Here is an 8,226-nt window from a genome sequence, read left to right on the forward strand (position 1 = left end):
TTGGTACACATTGTACCAGACTTATCCAAGAACTATCTAAGATGGGGTAAATAATTCTCGCATCCAACCATTTGATTACCTCCTTCAATACCACTTCTTTCATGATAGGGCTAAGTCTCCTTTGCCCATCAATTCTACCTCTCTCACATTCCTTTAAAATAATCTTATGCATACAGAAGGAATGGCTTATACCTCGTATGTCAACTATGGTCCAACCAATTGTCTTTTTAAATTTCTTTTAAATAGTAATCAATTGCTCCTCTTAGCATTCTATCAATTTTACTGAAACAATCACAACAAATGGGACAAAAGTACCTTTAGTTCAAGCTTAGACGGTTCCTCGATTTACAACTTGGGTTGTGTAAATTCCCGAACTTCCAACTCTAGGAGTTTGAACCACTTGGTTGAACATAACTCATCAAATTGTCTTCTATCAAAGCCATACCTTAATTACCTTTTTCATCTTCCAATGGTTCAAACCATAAAGTATTCTCAAATGGGTCTTCTTCATAATTTCTCCCCCATTTAATAGAAACTAAGATTTCTAATTCCTCAATTACTGAACATTCCTCTATCAGATCGAGAAATTTCATGGCCTTCAGAACGTTAAATGTTACCTTATCACCTTGAACTTGTATGATGAGTTCTCCTTTTTTCACATCTATCAACTTTCTTCACATGGCTAGGAAAAGTCTCCCCAGGATGATTGGAACTTCATTATCAGCTTCAAAGTCTAACACAATAAAGTTAGTAGGAAAAATAATTTTATCAACTCTTACCAAAACATCCTCGATCTTTCCCTCGAAATATGCTAATGAACGATCCGCTAGTTAAAGTGTCGTAGTAGTGGGTCTTACTTCACCTATTCCCAATAGTTTGAAAGTAGATTTGGTCAGCAAGTTGATGCTTGCTCCAGGATTGCACAAAGCTGTACCGCAGTAAGATTCTCCGATGTTACAGGGTATTGTAAAGCTTCCAAGGTCTTTCAATTTTGGAGCTAACTTGTTCTGTAAAAACAAACCGCTCTCATTCATCAAAGCAACAGTCTCATATTCACTAAGCCTTTTCTTCTTAGACAGAATATCCTTCATAAACTTCACATAACTAGGTATTTGTTCTAAAGCCTCCACTAACGGAATGTTGATGTGTAATTGTTTTAAAACATCCAATAACTTCTTAAACTGCATCTCTTATTTCTATTTATTCTACTGAAGTCTTTGAGGATATAGAGCTCTAGGCTGATATGGAAAAGTCTTTTAAAGAGGTAAATTTGCAAAAGAAAATGTTAGCTTCTCAAAATTCACTAGTTTAGGGTTTACCCCATCAGATTTCTCAACATCTGATTTTTCTGGTGTAGGAACTTCAACTATTGGTTAACTTTCCTTCTTCTCAATAGGCTCATCTTCAATCATAATCTCCTTGGGTTCCAAAATCTTATCACTTCGCAGTGCAACTACCTTGCAATGTTCCATACCAAAACTCCTTGGATTTCTTATATTGCTCGGTAAGGCTCCTTCCGGTATACTACAAAGCTTAGTAGCTAACTAACCCATTTGGTTCTCTAGATTATTTAGTGTTGATGCTTGATTTTGAATCAATGCATCATTTTTCGCTATGTATGCCTTCAACAAGTCCTCAAAATTGTTTGATGACTTAGCTTGTGATGGTTTTGGAGATTGTTGTCTAAACCTTTAGGATTGATAGGGTTTATGTTGAATATAATTGTTCGGTCCATTTCCTTGGTTACTTCAAGAAAAGTTCAGATGATTCTGCTATAATGGATTATAAATGTTGGATTGTGGTCCTTGCCCACTTCTATTTTGATATTGATTCCTTACATAACAAATAGACTCAGGGTTTGTAGAGCAATTCTCGAAAGAATGACCACACAATACACACAGGAAACAACATCATACTAACTTAGTGATTGAGCTGCAAAACTATTCAAACCAATAGTGGTAAACTATTTTAACATTGAGGAAATAGAAGATACCTAAGTAGAGAGTGAAGTTAGCGCGTCCACTTCATGAACTCCAGCTACTTGTCTTTCAAAAACTGCTTGATTTATTGACCAATGGTAATTGTTGCTAGCGATCCTTTCGATGATCTCATAAACCTCGTTATAAGACTTAGACAAAATCACACCATTCGTAGAAGCATCTACCATTAATCTTGTATGTGCATTGAGACCGTTATAAAATGTATCCAATTATATATAATAAGGAATCCCATGATGAGGACACTTACGAAACAATTCCTTGAATCTTTCTCATGCCTCGTATAACGACTCATCATCCAATTGTTGAAAAGTAGTTATCTCATTTCAAAAAATTTTGTTCTTGCTTGGTGAAAAATACTTTACCGAAAACCTTTATGCTAATTCTTACCATGTAGATATTGAACTTGGTGGCACTGAATTCAACAACGCTCGTGCTCGACCTCACAATGAGTACGAACATAGTTTCAACCTTAATGCATCTTCAGTCACACTAACTATCTTAAATGAATCACTCTCCTCCATGAATAATCTAAGGTGAAGATGTGGACCTTTCGTGGGCATACCACTGAACTGACCCACTTTTTCGAGCATTTGAAACATCACTGGTTTCAATTCAAATGATGGTGCCTCAATATCTAGCCTTCTGATTCCTAGATTTAATTCATTGAAGAGTGGCACAACGTATTGTCTTATGGCACGATCCCTATCATTAGTAATAATGATTGGATTCTGCACATGATTGACTCCATTACCTTGTCCATCATTTTGATTTCCAAGGTCCATCTTGACTTGTCTTTGAGTAAATCTCTCGCGTCTTCTTTATCTAAATGTCTACTCAATTTCAAGGTCTACAGGTAATAGATCAATGATTCTATCTATGCTCATAAACACTTGATAAATAAATAAAAAATAAAGAATAAATTAGTAATGTTAGAAATTAAATAAAAACCAAACTGCAAAATTAATTTCACAAAGAATGATTAAGACAATAGTCCCGGTAATGGCGCCAAAAACTTGTAACGAATTATATGCACAAATGTACAAAGCCGTTCAAGTAATAACTAAGTAAAAATGAGTTATCATCTTCACAGGGACTGTGTATGTTAATCGATTAATTGCATAATTATAAGTTCACAGTTTGGTGGTAAAAACAAAATATTTTTAGTGGTGGATGATTAAATTAAATTATCTAAATGCAAATGCTCTAAATGTATGAATGAATGAATAACTTTAGCAACAAAAACAATCAACATAAAATAGGCTAAGATAATTATATTAATCAACTCAATTTATTTTCATCATGCTTAACAATGTCAAAAAGTATTCCATGGCAACTCGATCTTTCATGAGTTTGGAAACCAAGTTAAGTCCTCTCGAATCTTTTATTTAGTGAAATATGCATTTAACTAAGGATTTCTTAGTATTTATGTGAGGTCACAAGGACATTTACGTTTGCAACAGTTTAATCACATAAACCTAAAAATTATGTAAGATAATAGAGCAAACAAAAGATATCATCAACCTCTAATTTAGTCGGGTTTAATGATCTAAATTGAGAATTGCACTTTTCAATTGTGCATCTACTAGTCGTCGTCTGGTTAGGATCGCTCGACAAATCTAACTACATCCAATCACATATGAATGAAATATATCTTGATTTTAATTGAAAACATGACCGACTGAAGCACAAACATGTTAAACATGAATCAAATAAATCTTATTGAATTAACATGATCATCCTAGAAAATAGGATTTAAAATATCATCATTGATGTTAGAAACAATAAACACATATCAAACATAGGTAAATTAAATAACAAGAGGAAACAATAAACTCTAATTCAGTTAAGTAGTCTTTAGGATCTTTTTTGACTGATGTGCTCCTCCGTTCTGCTCAATGCTCCTTTTGCTAAGGGTTTCCTAAGGTGGTCGACCAAAGAAATGTCTTGACAAAGCCTTTGTTAGCTAAAGAATGGAAGGGAGATGGATGGCTATGAAAGGGAAAAGAATAGGGAAATGGAAGAGAGAATGATGAATAAGAGATGAGGGATGTGTTATGAATAAAGGGATAATTTGAGAAGTGAAAAGGTATGTGGTGTTTATAGGTGAAGGCAAGGGTAGAGTTTACTAAAAATCAAATTCAAAATCCCTCTTTCCACTCATACATGGCCGACCACAAATTATGGAAAAGGGGATGACTTGGTTGCTTTTTTTTTTAATTCAAAACAACATTATTAACTTCCATAAGGTGGACGGTTTCAAAGACCAAGTTGGTGGGCTGATTTTTTATATTTTTCCAACTACGCTGATTTTTTATATTTTTCCAACTACAAGGACCTTCAGTTAATACCTCAAAGCTTATTTTTGGGCAGCCATCTACTTGTGCCAAAAATTGGGCTTGACTCCTCCTTGTTGGACAGTTTCTCAACCCAATAATTAATCAGACATGTCCATCTTTTAGCACATCTTTTACTGGGTCAAATTATCACCTTTATGACCTAGTCTTGCATGGTTTTTCCAATCTAAATGAAGTGGATGTGTGCATGTCCATGCATTATTTATGTTAATCACATCCTCCATGGTCCTCCTACATAGTGAAAACTCACATATTAATATTTAACATGAAAATAATATATATTATTTACAAAAATCGTGTAATTAAGCATAATTTCACATACTTTATAAATTCATGTCTAATATTAATAATTAAGTAAAATTCACTTATTTTAATAACAATTACATAAGATTAACATATTTATTAAGTCAAAAGGTGGTCATAATATATAGAAAACCCTATATAATTTCGAGTTTACAGCTACATGTATCCTATAGGGAGTATTAGGGACAATATAATATGCCAAACTACTTTCATGTTTAGTCATTTTGTCGAGCCTGTTCTTGACTTCTAAACCACATTAAGCTGCAGAACGTTACAACCCGAAAAGTCCTATTTGACTTAGGTAATACTTTATATGGATGACATTGTGCCATGTTTTGATAATTTTCCTAATTTTATTCATTTGAACATAATTTTATATTTGTATATATGTTTTGTAACACCCTAAACCTGTATCCGTCACTGGAGTAGGGTTATAGAGTATTACTGACCAATCATACATAATTTCAAACATTTCAGGTTATATAATATTCAAGTCAAAACTAATCACAATCAATTATGTAGTCCCTAATACGAGCCCTTGAGGCTCAAAATAAAAATTAAAAAATAGATTAAGGCTAAAATGGGTATTAAAAGAATTTTTTGGAAAACATATAAAATTTTCAAAGATGCAAGGGACACACACCCATGTGGCCAGGCCGTGTAGGCATTCGAAATGGGGCTACAGGCCCGTGTCCTTATCCATGTCCAAACTAGTGAGTATTGTAACAGCCCGATTTAGGGCCTAGTCAGAACAGTGGTCTCGGGACCACAAATTCAAAGTTATAAAATTTATTTTATTACAATTATGAGGTTGTAACATGATTATAATCATGCATGAAAAATTTGGTGAGCCAATTTTAATGTTTGTGAGCCCGATTGCGAAAAAGGACTAAATTGCATAAAAGGTAAAATTGCTTTTTAGTACCCAAATGTGTTAAATAGATAGAGAACTAAAATTAGGGAATTTTAAAGAGTAATTTGATCCCTAGAAGCATGGTGGCCGGCCATAGGAAGCAAAATTGTTCAAATAGTCAAAGTTCAGGTGAATGATGTCATGAGTTGATGATAAAATAATGCCTAAAAAGCCTAGCTATTTTTTCTTCTTCTTCTTCTCCATGTCTTCTCCCTACCAAAAATATCAATAAAAGAGGGGTTTTTGAAGCTTTGAAATTACAGTAACTTTTTACCTCAACAAGTAAGTGATTCCTAGTCCCTAATTAATAATTTTTGCACTTTTGAGACCCTTGAAGCATAAGCTTTCAACTGAGAGGTTTATTTTGCAAAATGATTGAGAGTTTAGGGTTTTTCCATGAAAGGATTTTTGATTTTTTCTAAGTTTCTATGGAAGAATATGAGTCCTAGTTGTCACATAAACAACTTTTGTGAAAGGTATTAACATGAAAACACCTAAAGGGGCTATTTTGTGTAAGTTGCAAAATAGGTGATATGAGTGTGAAATAGTAAGATTTTGGGATTGCTAAAGCAGTAAAAAAAGTTTAACTAGACTTGAAATATAAATAAATTGATAAAAATTGATTTTCGAGCATAAGGGTAAAATGGTCATTTTGCCAAAGTTTAGGGGAAAAATTGTCATTTTTCCAAAGATGTGAATTTATCATTGCCTAATTGTAATTAGTGACTAAATAAGTTCATTTTTTTGTTATAGATCAAGATTTACCAAAATCGAACCTAGACCGAGGCAAAGCCAAGCGATCCGACTAAACAGACTAGTCAAGTATATTTTGTAAATCGAGGTAAGTTGTATGTAAATAATACGACTACATTGTTAATGTATGTATTCGAATTGTCATTGAATTGATATAGTATGAATTGCTAGATTGTAAACTAAGATTGTATATTAATGATTAAGATAGTGGAATGGTCTAGTTGGGACCCTAGGAAATAGACCGGATATTCATGCCATAACGTTCAAATTTCTTGTGTGCCAGTGTAAGACATGTCTGGGACATGCAATGGCCACATTATGAGTGCTAGTATAAGACCATGTCTGGGACATGGCATCGGCACAGAGACGAGTGCCAGTGTAAGACATGTCTAGGACATGCATCAGCCTCAACGATGATAGCCAGTGTAAGACGTGTCTGGGACACACATCGGCTAAGAGTTGTGCTAGTGTAAGACATGTCTGGGACATGCATCAGCACATATATACGAGAGCTAGTATAAGACCATGTCTGGGACATGGCATCGGCAACTTATTCCATGTTCGAGGCTTATAGAATATTCGGTAGTTTTCTGAAAGGTTTAATTTTAAAGGTTATGAAAGTGATTTAATAAGGAAAGTATAATAATGTTTTGAGTGATACAGGTACCTATTTGGTATGCATGAGTAATGAGTTCAAATTAGAAAATGTGATTTGAGTAGACAGAAATAAGTAAGTCAAGTTTATGCTTACCTTTGAGCTATGAGTATGATGACTAATGGTAAAATTGTTGTTGTATATTTATTTATATGCAACTTACTAAGCTTTATGCTTGCTCTCTTTTCTTCCCCCTTTTCTTTCAATGCCGCTTAATTTGCTCAATGATTCTTTGAAGTCAGAGATATCGATCATACTATCAATCGAAGCACTTGGTATAGTACAAATCTTCTTTTGAGTATGGCATGTATAGGACTAGACTAAGATGTTGATTTAAATGACAAATTGGTTATGTATTTTGGCTTAAGTCAAAGTCCTTCATTTTGTATCAAGCCTAGAATAATGGTTATTTTTCATTTTGATAAATGCATATAATGTTCTTTCTATGGATGAATTGGTGTCTATTGAGGAGAAATTTGTGTATTGAATTGATATTGTGTAGATTGTGTAAATTGAGTGACAAAATGGATTGGAAATGGCCTCCTCTTTATCCACACAGGTATGACACACGGGCTTGTGTCTAGGCCATGTGTGACACACGGCTCACTCCCATGGGTGTGTGATTTGGCCGTGCGTCCCCTGCACTTAAAATTTTTAGTCAGTGTTGCACACGGGTAGGTCACACGGGCATGTGCCATGGCTGTGTTCTTAAGTCAGTTTTGCACACGGGCTAAGAGCACGAGTGCGTCCCAAACCACATTGGCGTGTGTGGCTACATGGACTTTACCCACACGGGCGTGTGGAGCCTTAAAGCACAAAATTTTCCATGTTCTTCTTAAGTTTTTGGTTTGGTCTTGTACCATCTTGAATATACGTTTTGGGCCTCGTAAGCCCATTTAAGGGACAGATTGCTTATGAAACAAAAAGTTTTAATTTGATCAAGATTTTTATGACCTGATTTCCTAAGATTGATTGAGTTTAAGTTAGGTAGCACCTCAAACCCTATTCCGGTGTTGGATACGGGCGAGGGTTGTTACAAGCATACTAACTTAGATCATACGGCCAAACCACACACCCGTATGCCAGACTGTGTACCCTCCGAAATGGCCTCACACGCCCGTGTGTGTGAAAACTAGAGGGTATACTGACTTGTGCCATACGACTAAGCCACACGCCTGTGTGTTAGGCCGTGTGAAGCTACTGACTTAATTTCTATAGAATTTACAGGGAACACACGGCCTTGTCACT

The 8,226-nt window shown here is 34.9% G+C and overlaps 1 non-coding gene across 1 annotated transcript; it reads left to right on the plus strand.

Moving 5' to 3' along the window:
* Positions 1-2,225: 2,225 nt before the first annotated feature.
* LOC121208900 (small nucleolar RNA R71) lies at positions 2,226-2,332 on the plus strand. Its single transcript, XR_005904022.1, has one exon. It is a non-coding gene; the product is annotated as a small nucleolar RNA R71 (small nucleolar RNA).
* The last annotated feature ends 5,894 nt before the right edge of the window (positions 2,333-8,226 follow it).

The sequence above is a fragment of the Gossypium hirsutum genome, chromosome A10 (assembly GCF_007990345.1).
Source record: "Gossypium hirsutum isolate 1008001.06 chromosome A10, Gossypium_hirsutum_v2.1, whole genome shotgun sequence".
Lineage (NCBI taxonomy): Eukaryota > Viridiplantae > Streptophyta > Magnoliopsida > Malvales > Malvaceae > Gossypium > Gossypium hirsutum.